Source organism: Haliotis asinina, chromosome 6, assembly GCF_037392515.1.
Source record: "Haliotis asinina isolate JCU_RB_2024 chromosome 6, JCU_Hal_asi_v2, whole genome shotgun sequence".
In the NCBI taxonomy this organism is placed as follows: Eukaryota; Metazoa; Mollusca; class Gastropoda; order Lepetellida; family Haliotidae; genus Haliotis; species Haliotis asinina.
In genome coordinates, this window is record NC_090285.1 from 25,156,580 (window position 1) to 25,170,270 (window position 13,691).

General features: G+C 41.6%; 1 protein-coding gene across 2 annotated transcripts in view; it reads left to right on the forward strand.

Annotated features, from left to right (window-relative positions):
* Positions 1-13,691, forward strand: part of LOC137287013 (ras-like protein family member 11A) — a 62,743-nt gene that overhangs the window by 30,564 nt on the left and 18,488 nt on the right. The gene's annotated exons all lie outside the window — the stretch shown is intronic.

The window sequence follows — 13,691 nt, forward strand, 5'->3', positions numbered from 1 at the left end:
TCTAAACGTCTTATGGAAAGTATTTCAAGTATCGGAATTTATAGGCGGAATTCATAACCACTGAAACTTATTGATGGAAATGACATGGCTGTTTCCATGGTTACGTCACGGAAATCTGTTGATTACTTTTAATCTAGATGCGCGTGTTTACCATGCTCTTCAAACTGAAATTGACAATACCATGATTGCATGTTTTGATGGTCTCTCAACACTCTTGGGTCTCTCCATCGAGTCCCAAATACTTCAACCACTCTGAAAGCATTTGGGCTGGAAAAAAAGAACAAAAAACCCCCAAAAAACATTTCATTGCTCAGCAGTCATTCTCTCTATGTAAATATTCGACAGCGTCTTTATGGGGCATTTCATGTAGTTATGGGTGCAAATGGAGAAAAATGTGCATCTTATCTCTTTATCTCTTTCCGCAAGGACATCGTTAAATTTTATTGTATCGGGACTGGTTGGGGATGGGGGATGGGGGGAGTGGGGGGTTGGGAGGGAGGGGGGCATCATGGTAGATAGGTATTGGCATGGTGTTATTGCTGCAGTTTTACTGCTTCACCGTTGTCGTCCCACAAAGGTTACTACTGCCATATCTTACGAAGTAACCGCTGTTCTGATACGAAATCTCCGAAAGGCAACACGCAACACGAAGTTTTCTTCTTTCTAACCAATCCGGTTGCGCGTTACATAGATCCAATATGGCGGCCGCCATGGAATGTGTTGATCAAAATGCGAAGGGTAGATTCAATACATCATGTTTAACTAAAATTGAGAAACATGTTTTCGTTGATGGGACATTTAAGACATTACGATCTAGTTTGTCCGTTGTCAGCGAGAGCGGTGGAGACTATGTGCTGACTATTTGGGTTGGATAATTCAAAACGTAATCCCGGGAGCTGAGGAGCGAAGGGTTGGTCTTACTTTGAGATTAACGTTTAGTCTCTAAATATATATATTTTTGATAGTAACTTTGAGATAGGAAGTTCATGACCTAGGAAATCATGACTTCCTTCATTTAGGGTTTTAGAATCGTAGTAGGGCTAGGTAGTAGGGGAAATACTGTGATTCAGTGACTGGGAGACAGATCGACCGCAGTCTCACTCACAGCAGCCACCTATATGACCATGCTTATCGTAAGAGGCGAGTTACGGAGTCGGGCAGTCAGACTCGCAGTCTTGATCGACACATCATCGTATTCCAGATGTGTACAACGATGCTTATGATATTGATCACCGGAAGGTCTGATCCAGACTCGATTATCCACAGCCGCCATGTAGATGGCAATATTTTTGAGTGCGGTGTTACACAACAACCAGCCACGTTATGTGAACGTGAAAGTCTTCTCCGTGGTGCGCGTCTCATTTCGGTCTGTGCCACATGACAGCAGTAAAATCAACGTTACACGAGAAATTGCCGTAAGATACAAAACATGCAAGGCAATAGCAGGAGTTTGGAATACCCTGCGAGCATCTTGACACAGATGGTGTTTCAAGCTACCGACCGTAAATGTTTGATGTCGAATACAGTAGATTATATAAATTAAGGTTTCCATGCTATTCAGATCGATGGACTGATATATGAAATAGTAAATATAGTCCCTTTATATGACGGTCATACATTACTACCCCCTGTCATAGGACGCTATCGTACTTTTCGATGCTTTTTCTGCCCCTTACGTATCATACAGCCATGCTGCCTATCACGCGCAATGAACTAAACACTCACATTGCAACACATCCTGACGGGTATGTGATATTGGAGTAAGTGCTTGCAAAGTCAATGATCACAAAAAAAAACATTCCGAATTTGAAGAAATACATGGCATTAGTTCCCCAACAATCTTAGTCTCTTCAAAACCACGCATTAATGTCTTCAACATACTCCCTCTAAAGACCATAAACCGTGAGCACCTTCCCTTTCCCAAATCAAAAAATAAGTCGTTGTATACTCTGCCTTCCACACTGCTAGCTCCCGCTATTTCAGCGAGTAGCGAGCTGTGTGGCAGTGCTTGTTTATTGTATATAACCACTAGGTAATCGCGTCAGGTTGATTCAATGATACACTGCCCTACACCAGAGCTAAACAAGTGATGTTGCTAGTCGATGATGTGTGTGTCACCGCGGTAGCCTTGGCGTTATCTCTTTAGTCTAGATGACGTCGAAAATTAATTGTTGTCACTGATCTTCCCCGCAAGCGGTATATGACGCCACAGCCACTCGTCCTTGAACCTGTTGATGGTCTTAGAATTCTTTTAAGCCCAACAGGATTTGTTTCTGTGTGGTGTTGCCGTCAATAACCACTTTATTAAACAAACAGTACCACCATTATCTTCTTTCGTGAGTTATAATCTCGAAAGGGTCACATTTCATGGAAATTATCTTCAGAAGAAATCCATGACTGATTGTCAGGAATGTGTTTTGTGAATTCTGCATCGTACAGTCAACCTTTTGAGAGACGGTCAGGTTTCGTATTAACGTTAGGATTGGCTCACAGAACTATCGACCTTCAGCTTAGGTATTTTCTCCATTCTGCTAAAAATGACTGATGCAGAAATCTATGGGTAAGTTATCGGCGTGATTGTGAAGCATTTAAACGGAAATCGATGAAAATCCAGGGACGTACTTTCAAACACACTTGTATATAGGGTCTTTAAGACGCGTATACCTGTCATCGTGTAAGGCTGTTTTAAGTGTAGTAGTGAATAAGCTCGCTCTTTCTACAATAGGGTAGCCTTGTGATTGAAGCGCACACTCGATTGTAGACACGTGGATGATATGTGTGAAGCCCATTTCTGGTGTCCTCCGCCATGATATTGCTGGAAATAAATAAAAGCGACAGGAAACTAAAACTCAGCCATTTACTGCAATATATTTTAGTCGAATAACTACTCGAAAGCAAAGTGTTAAGCTCATTGTTGTTCATCTATCGCCGTTTGCCTGGGACAGTTCGTCTCAAAACGTAAAAACTATCCAAATATTGAAACAAGGTCAGAGAAGAGTTCCGTCATGTTATTTCAACCATTCTCTTGTATCCGTGATTCAAATATCACGTAGTTTGATGTGACCGGAAGTCCACGACGTGAGTTCATGGGATATTATCTGTGATTCAAATATCACGTAGTTTGATGTGACCGGAAGTCCACGACGTAAGTCAGAAATGGGGTGTTTAAGAATCATTACGTTGATAGCATCACGTAAATAGCATCGCTTAAACGTTGGAATTACAAACGTCTATTTGACCTAATATGAAACCATTATCTCGTTTGCAAACTGTAACAGATGATGATATGTCAGCCATCGCCGGTTGAGGCAAAACAAACCTTTAACTTGCCTCAACCGACTTGACCAATCAGCAACCAGTTATACCTTATTTAGGTATAGAATGGACTTTGTCGTGTCGGGTTAATTGCAACTGCAACGCATCATGTGAAATGGAATTTGTTGAAAGGTGTTTATGTATACCTGAAAGTCTGTGAATGTTTGTGTGGTTAACGTTCTGTCGACCTATCACAGCTACCTACAAACATTGAGAACTGCAATTATAGGCCAAATGCGTGTATCATAAACAGACCCAATGAATAACAGACAACTGCGTAGGTTCTGTCAAAGCGTGGACAGTAACGAATGTGCGAATCAGTTGTTTCTTGTTGACTTATAGCAGGACAACCCACTCGTGAGAGGAATAATCTGTGTAAACATCATTACAATGGAGAGAGAGAGAGAGATGCGTCAGCTACACGTACACATGTCTCCGAATAAACAAAGAAGGAGATATGAAAGTAATAGCCATGGGTGGAGGTGACGAAAGCATCTTTCAGCTGATGACAGATGAGGCCCAGACACGTGCTGTAAGTTTATGTGATGCATTAGTGTACTGACAATTTCTGCACAACAACGAAAAGAGGAACGTTTCACCTGCCTTTTGGATAGTTTCGTACCGGGAGAGCTAAAATTTATTTATCAAATGACCCGGGAATTAAGGCGAAAATGTATATTTCGGTTCTCCCGGGAGAGCTAATTACAGGAGTACCACCAAAGCAAAGATAAGGTGCCAGAAAGCATAATCCATGTCGGGAGTAGAGAGAATTCTTTTCATAATATAGTTATAATCTTCGCTTCTTTAGAACTTCATCTTCTTTACTCTCATCAACTACCACGTGTGGTAAAAGAACACAGAATATACAAGTGATAAACATTTCACAATTGACAGGCGACATGACCTTGTTAAGTATTGATTGACTGGCCCAATTGTGAAATGATGAGAGTGTTAACCGCTTCTAGCAGTGCATTAGCCCTTTAACACCAGTCTGGTTATATTGTGCCTCTCTTGGCATCAATGTCAAGAATATCAAGAGGACCAACATCACGTTGGGATGAACGAGTATGGTTTTGCGTCGCTTTATTTTTTCTATACTTTTAAAGACAGAAATACTAGAAATGCTAATAGCACATTGTATCCATGTGGGGAACCAAACTCTGGTCTTCGGCGTGACGAGCAAACGGTTTTACCACAAGACTACCCAACCGCCTCCACATTGTTCTGGAAAAGCTCAACGATGATAGAGGTATACGACGTGGGGCACTAGGTGAAACACGTTCACTGTCGATTCCGTGACTTCCGCATAGGATCAACTAACGTGAGCTGTTTCTTGGGTTGAGTCGATATGCCCCCGCAAGACCAAATCAACGATATGAGTCACGTGATGACGAGACTTTAAGGGAAAACCTGGCTCAGGAAAGATATGGGATTAAATCTCACATGGGAGCAAACACATGAGATATTTTCAAATCCTATGAGATTTAACTGTTCATGAGCAGAGTAGTCTTTAAAAAAGTTCGAATCGAATGAGATGGTTTCATTAGCAGTGCAACTCGTTTAGAACAACACTGCGTATCGATTTTCGAAGATCAATACCGAAAATAGGTAGAAGTCAACGGCAATATCTTTGACAGAACAAGATAACGACAAACCCTTTCTCAGTAAAATAGATTTAAACACTTTATTATTTCTAATCGTACAGGTGAGCAGAAGGCGGTTTTAAATCGCTGTAGATACATTTGAGTACTAGTGTGTTGCAAACTTGCGACATCGCGGCTCAAGTCAATTCCTAGAATTGGTGGTCTTGGTGAGTCTCTGTACCCACAGCCACTATCTCAAGAAACAATATTCAGCTTCATTAACTCAACACCTTCAGTTTGTAAACTGTCACCTTCAGCACCTAACGGAAATTAGGAAGAATACAATTACAATGTTTTGTGTTGTATGTGAGTGTTGAGAATTGCAACATTTGACTTGTCCACCACAGTCAGGATGTAAACAATAGGAATTGGGAACGCTTACCAACACAAGTAAACTAGATCTATAGACGCTTCAGATTTGTTGTTGGCCATGGCCACTTGCTGAAAATACGGACATGGCGACTGTTTTTCTGCTCATTGATTACACTTGAGAAACGACGATTATTGGGGCTGGTGAAGTCAGCATCTGCCAAACCTCAAACGAAGCGTCACCGAGTCAGTAAGCCTAGAATGATAAAGAAATACGAGTAACACTAATACACTGGTATTGGAACGAATCGTAGATGTCGGTTAATCTCTATAGAAACGTGAACTGGGGAACCATTTCAAAGATTTTCACTGCTACCTAGTTATGTCTTTGTCTTTATGACGGTCCTAATCACCAACAGTTCAAGAATGTCGAGTCCGCTTCCCGTTGGCGAGGCTTTGAAGTGGGACATCCTTTGCGATGTGGTCATACCTCTAGGTGATTAATCTCATTGGCCCTAGGTGAAAAATGGGTTTCTGTTGCTGACTTGTTTCATGGAAGGTGGACTGATTCCAGAAAGTCTGTGGAAAAGGAGACCATTCAAAGCGCAATTACGCAGTAACCAAAAAGGATCAAACAGGTCAGAGAATGTTGAGAGGATGTTTAGAAATAATGGTGAATGATACACGACTACCGTGTTTATTTACCAGGCTTGGAAAACGTATGCAGGAGATGATTCTCTTGTGGGATTTCCTACACAGGATACCAACACTCCACATCAATGCAGGTCGGTTGGTCCGTCGCCAGTAATATATCAGTGGGACTAGTGATTCATCAAACCAGTTTGCTACATCTGTCTCCGTGGCTTCTTTCCATTGTCATTCTAGGTCACTGACGTTGTTTGTAGCGCCTTGTGTTGACATGATCGATCGTCTTGGTCTAATTGGTTATGTTTAACAAAACCAAAACATGCACTATCGTGTCACTCACTTGGTCTTCTGGTCCACTGATCACGTGAATGTCGGGTAGTCGCTGTGGCATGCCAAGAGTTCCTTTGACCGGCACGTTGTACATGTAGCAAGGGTGAGTGAGTATGGTTTTACGCCTCCTTAAGGAATATTAAAACAATATCAAGGCGGGGGTCACCAGAAATGGACTTCACATTGTGCTCATGTGTATCGAACCCGTGTATTCATGTATTCAACGGGACGTGCAGACGCTTTATCCATTAGGTTACACCCCCAAACCCCACCCCCACCGTCCCACTCGTAGCTTGAGAACGAATACGATATATGCTTCTGTTTCAGTGAAAGAGTGAACACAGACAAATACCAGTAACGTATTTGTGGGGTTAGAGGTGTTCATATTAATTTGACATTCGACCGTCTGATTGAACCGCCAGAGGTGTCGATCGACTTAAGAGATAAGCCATGCGTGTTTTCAGTTAAGAGGTTTTGAACACAGAGAAGCATTGCCAGGAAACCGAGCATTCGGTTCCAAATTCAATTTACTGCGATCAAATCTACAAGTATTCTGTTGTTACACGAAGCAACGTGTTAAACAATTTCTGTGATCATGTACGCCAGGAAATGGTACCGGAGAGATATGCGTTTGACACGTCCTGATCGAACAGTCCCTGAATCACAGAATTTTCCTTTCAAGCCATTTCTGCAATACGAAATCCCCAAATGAAGAAAGTGTTTTCTCAGTTTTGGTTTCTCAATCACCCATTTCAGTACGAATCCTTTTCACTTTAAATGGAATTATTTGCTTCTGCAAAATGTTATAACAAGGAGCTTCAGCGAGTTGTGACCACGCTTAGCGTATGAGTGAAGGCTATACCACGACGACACACGTGAGGTAATCAATGACTCGCTCCTGGTCCAAGACTAAATATCTCGAGAGTGTTTGACTTATTTATCCTTCCTTGAAATATTGTTCTGTTATTTCTGTCAACGTAATGACATTATTTCCATAAAATCTTTCAGACAATCAAAAGTTCTGAAGTTCTCAGACTGCTAATGCAATACCTTCCTGGTATGTATATAAGCGAGGCACATCCCCTGGTACTGCATCTGCGTATAAGCAAATGACCTGCAGCACTGTCAATCTGACCTTCGTACACTCAGCTACACCGGAAAAAAGTTATTTCGGGACAGTTTCACCAAAACATACAACCTTAGCTCTAGCTTTCTGCATGCAGTCTTGATGGGCATTTTTCGCTACGTTTCGGTTATTTCCGGGAAGCTTGTACCCAAGCACAAGACTGTGCCCCTCGTGATCAATACACTGACGATTATGCAGTGATCAGTTGATCGGTGAGTACCAAGCCAAATATTTCCCCATTGACTTCTCCAGTATAGATAACACTTTAAATATTAACTAGGATATCAACAGCTATTTCATGTAAATGCGTGCATGGACACTTCACCCCAACATGCCCTTGTTACTTGTACTACATTTGGTGTAGGGAACATTACCACGCCATAAGAACCCTAACAGTTCCGTGTGAGAGTGTTAAATCTAGTCCTCCAGGACACCCTCAGTACAACCCCTACTACCAGATCTCCGTACCACATAACGGTCTGTGCTGTATTAGCGTAAGTTGATGAGTAAGTGAGGCGGTGAGTAGCGTTTTAAGATGCTTTTAAGAATATTCCGGCACTATCGCCGCGGGAAACAATGAAACAGGACTTCAGACACTGTACCCATGTGGGGAATTGAACCCGGATCTTCGGCATGACGAGCCAACACTTGATCACCAGCTACCCATCGCCCCCGTAAGCCTATGTTACAGGGTGGGGACTACTTAGATCTAGGATCACTACAACACCCACTACTACCACTACTGAAAGTATTACCAGTACTACCACTACTACTACTGCTGCTGCTGCTGCTGCTACTACTATGAACACCTCTAATCTAACAACTACTACTGCTGTAAATGCTACCAATGGTATTCTATAACTGCTGTTCTGCTGTCCTACTACCACGTAAATAGAAACTATTACTACTGGTGGTAGTAGTAGTAGTAGTAGCAATAGTAGTAGTAGTAGTAGCAATAGTAGTAGCAGGAGGAGTACATGTATTAACAGTAGTAGCAAACTCTTGAAGATCCAGGTTTGAATTGATCTCCAGCTGTGAATGCTTTCTCGTAAGAGGCGGGTAACGTGATGGCATGGTCAGGCTCGTCCACATGGTTGACACATATCACCGTGTCCCATCTGCGTACATCAGTGCTCATACTGTTGATCACAGGATTGTCTGGTTCAGACTCGATTATTAACAGATCGACGCCATATAGCTGTAATATTGCTGACTGCGGCGTGAAAGTAACTAACTTACCCATTGTCGAGTAGTACTAAACAGAGCTAGACATTACCATCAATGATTGCTTTATTACCATGCTGTACTACGTCCTCCCGTGTACCTCGTGTGTTGACAGAGTGTCATTGCCCAAGTTCGACAGAAACATCTGGCGGATATGCACGTGGTGGATGTTGCAGGTGGTTACCCCCGTTCACTCAAACGTCGAGATTCTGCAGGAAGTTAACCCAAACATTCAGAACAAATAAAGACAATTACACTGACAGAAACATGGGGAATTCATATCCGGAATGATGCTGTTATTGTTACTCCGGAGAGAGACGCGTCATTGATGTGTCAGACTTTATAAAGGTTCCTCGCTTCTCTATTAATGGTGTCGCCATACATTGTCATGAGGATCACAGCAAGCTCGACAAACCGTCAGTCCCATTCACTCCACACAGCAGTGACAGCACCATCTTACGCGGCAGTGACAGCACCATCTACCGCAGGCCTTTAATGCATAACGTCCTTCCTTCCCTGTAATAAACACTTCACAGTAAACACTTCAAAGCCAATACTTCTCAGTAAACATGCCGATGGTCGTTTGTTATCTCGATTTTTCTATCCTTCAAGGCAACAGAGGTATGAGAGTATACTGCAGTTTGGCCTCCCATGTGGCATCTGTTCAAATGATACCATCAACGCAATGGCCCAAACGTTATTATACCCTTGGCATTTCCCGCTGTATCGAAACCGTGTTTATTTTAATTCTTTGCGAAATTATTTCTGGTTAATTACACTGAGACTCGGAGCCAAGTTCAGTATAAAAACGATCTATCTCAATCTCCAGGCAGGTTAGGTAAATTAATGTACACGATATGTCTAATGCGCATGCTTACAGTGCGCAGTGCTTACAGGCCCGAAGATCCCAAACACATATTCTTGTCAGACAACCATAACTGGGAATTTAAGTCGGGCAATTATAATCGGGAATTTATATCAGACAGGCTTAATCGAGAAATTATATCAGACAGAGGTAACCGAGAAGTTATATCAGACAGAGGTAACCGAGAGGTTATATCAGACAGGTGTAACCGAGAAATTACATCAGACTGGTGTAACGGAGAAGTTACATCAGACAGGTGCCATCGAGATATTATGTCAGAGAGGCGTAACCGAGAAATTATGTCAGAGAGGATTAACCGAGAAATTATGTCAGACAGGTGTAACTGAGAAATTATGTCAGACAGGTGTAAGCGAGAAACTATGCTAGGGAGGCGTAATCGAGAAATTATGTCACACAGGCACCATCGAGAAATTATGTCAGACAGGCGTAACCCAGAAATTATGTTGTACAGACGTAACCTGGAATTCTTGTCTGACAACCATAACCGCTAATTTGTGCCAAACATGCTTGGCCGAGAATTTGTGTCAGACTAACAAGACGAACTTTTGTGTCAAGCCATTATAACTGGGAATTGTGTCAAACAAGATTGGATATGTGCATGAGGCAAATATACACCTCAACCAATGTTCTATTACGTTAAGTTGGCAGTTTAATGTCCCCACTAATGTTTGAAAGGAAGATAATTTCAAACATGCATGCCATACATGAAATACGTGCATGTTTGTGGTACTTTTTCTCCTTGATGGTAACGGTCCATCATAATAATAGGGTTTTCTTCACAGGTGATGAACAAACATTTTGCTCGTTTGATTGGCAGCAAGCATTGCTTAAAATGCAAAGGAGATGGCGTGTCATGATAAATGAGTTTTCAACGCCTTAATCTCAATAGAGAAAAGACAATGATAGTGTTTACCACAACACGACTGGGGATTCCAAAGGCATGTCTTTTCCCTGCTGATATTTCAAGGGAAGTTATAATACCATTGCAAAAATAAAACAGATTCGTCATCTAGAGCGGATGCGCATACCATACAATATAGCCAGATCGTTAAACTGACCGTCTGAATGCGGCAATATTTGGAAAAGAAATATAGCCCACCTGGATATGCATTGAACAATTCAAACTGCCCCAACACAGACACTGCAACAGTATAAACAATCACCATCCATATTTCCTGCATATAAGTTAGCCTAAAATCCTAATGCTTCCACCAAACCAGGTGAGTCTGTGGGACAAAAATTAAACGCAATTGTATAATAATATGGCGGTTTCGAAGACGATGGTTTTCACATAACCAATAATGAAATATTCATTTGGCGATAATCTGAGAATTATTGTACATATTGTACAATATTGGTCAACAGTAAACATACTTTGAAATATACGCAAATGGCTACACAGCACTGTTAAGTTGGCTGCACCGAGTCAAGCGAGTTAATCTTGGTGCACTTTCATGGAACAAGTAGGTTTCAGCATCACTGGCCAGTGGTCTCTGAGGAGGATGCTCATAATGCATGCCAGGCGATGCCTGTCGCCTGCAGGACGCCAAACAACCGTAACCAAAACGATAATAGTGTGAATAAATGTTGCTTTAAGGGGCATCAGCAATATTACACGCGACTGGAAAGATGAAAACGGAGATGTTAACTGAAAAAGAACACTTTAGAAGAAAAAAGGAGAAGGAGGTGAAGACACAGTTTAGTTGTTTGTATGTGTTAAAACAAGGAGTGGTGGTTTAGCCAAGTGGTTAAGGTGCTTGCCCGTCACACCGAAGGCCCGGGTTCCATTCCCCACATGGGTACATTGTGTGAAGCCCGTTTGTGGGAATATTGCTAAAAGCGGCGTACACACACTCAACTCACTCACTGATAGAATCATATCAATAAGTATGCATTAGAATGCTAAATGAATTTACTATAATAAACAATAAAAAGCAAAACAAAACATTCACCTCCCTCGAGCTGATCGAACGTGAAACATTGAAATTCTCTTGTATACAATACATATACGTCACCAGGGAACATATGTTTTGTAATCTGAATCTTAACGACCTACGTGCTAGCGTACTGCATTTCAATCACCAAACAAAAAATCACGGTATTCTCAAATTTATGTGGAAGTAACATGATTCTTCGTCTTGAATCTGACACCTGCTAACAACGAAAACAACTTAGAAAGGGCCGAATTCAGTCAAGACACAGACAAACAAGTCGGACTTCTACAACACCACACAGATTATGTACTGGCACTTACTATCTACTCGTTCAGATCCGGGTGAGAATTAATGCTCAGCAACGCATGCTTGTCGTAAGAGGCGGCTAACGAGATCGGGTGGTCAGACTCTCTGACTTGGTCGACACGTGTCATCGCATCCGAGAAATTATGTCAGACAGGCGTGTACATAGATGCTCATGCTGTTGATCACTGGACTGTCTGTTCCAGACTCGATTAGTTACAGGCCGCCACCACACAGCTGGAATACTGCGGCCTTAAACAGCAAACCAACCATCCAAACAACTTACTGTCAGCACTGGTCCAAAATAACGATCGCAATACGATTTCACACGCAACATTTTTAGCACAACTCAGACACAATTGTTAAGGTAATAAATGCGTCATAATTAGAGCTAAGTTGAACTGACATCACAGGTTATGATTTCTGAAATCATGTTGACTTTGGTGATCGATATTCAAACCAGAATGTTTCTAGCACGGACTTCATTTTATACGTTCAAAGTTCTTGCACAATAGATGCACTTGAGAAATTAGTCTGCGTTCATATTAACTGCGTTCTTATTGCAAGACTGTAACGGGAATATGTCAGACATATTTGCTTACTGCAGACTGGTATTACTTGGTCATCTAAACTGAAGGTCATATTTCACGCTAACATATCGGAACGTTCAGTTGTGATGCTCGGCCAAGAACAGAACACCAGTGACTTTCACTTTTGTACACAATTGTATACATGACTTAAACGCTGATTTTGTCGCAATAGCTCATGTTTCTCAAAATGGCACAATACTGAGTCAGAGAGGCGTACCCGAGAAATTATGTCAGATAGGCTTAACCGAGCAATTATGTCAGAGAGGTGTAACTGAGAAATTATGCTAGCGAGGCTCGGCCAAGAACAGAATACCAGTGACTTTCACTTTTGTACACAATTGTATACATGACTTAAACGTTGATTTTGTCGTGATAGCTGAAGTTTCTCAAAATGGAGCAATATTAATTGATAATCGACAGTGATGTCAGTTCAGTACAACATATTGGCTTTGCAATCACATCTTTTGAACCTATAAACCATTCTAGACTTGCCTGTGAAACGATCGTAAAGAAAAAATGCGGTAGTTGTAGGTCGATTCCGCACATGCAACAACCGAATGTGGTTGTCGTCTTGACAGGATGTGGGCGGGATCCCCATGGTAAGCCATTGCCTGTACACTGTTGTATGTAATGTATCACACTGCGTTTCCCAAAGCATGTGGAGCATATCCACCACGAGCCCTTGTTGATTTCAGCAGTTACATACATGTTATTTACTGTTACAAAGTCGTTTTATGAACACCCGACAGGTAAACAAAGAGAGTGTAATGTTCACATTCGTGAAAACGTATCATGCTCCCAACTCACTCACTCGCAAACATCAAACCTTTGCGGCGGTCTGTAAACATAGAGTTTGGATCAGATAATCCAGTGATCAGCAGCATGAACATCGATCTACGCAGTTGGGATATGATGACATGCGCACACCAAGTCATCGAGTCTGACCTCCAATCCCGTCAGCCACCTTTTATAAGCCTGGATGGTGTTAAGTGGAAGAGATGGCCCATGACTGCATGTTTAAAAATAAATTATATACTTTCAGGCCCAAAATAACTTCGAACACATTAAGGAAGAACAGTTACTCTTTCCTGTTGATATCATTTTCCACTTAGTAATAAAACAAGAGACGACTTAAAATGCACTCTTACTGACACCAATGAAATAACTGAAAGAATCCAATTTCCGTGCTATTTATAAGCCGTTCAGCAGACATCCATAAATCCTCACAAACAAAGGTTGCAGAACGTGAGATATCACCTTCCACTCAGTAATAAATACTGAACATAACCGACGAGTGAAAACGCAGTTTGCTGACTCCAGTGAAACATTAAAGAATCCAAAATAGTTTTCAATCGAAGGAAACATTTTAGAATTTATATCATG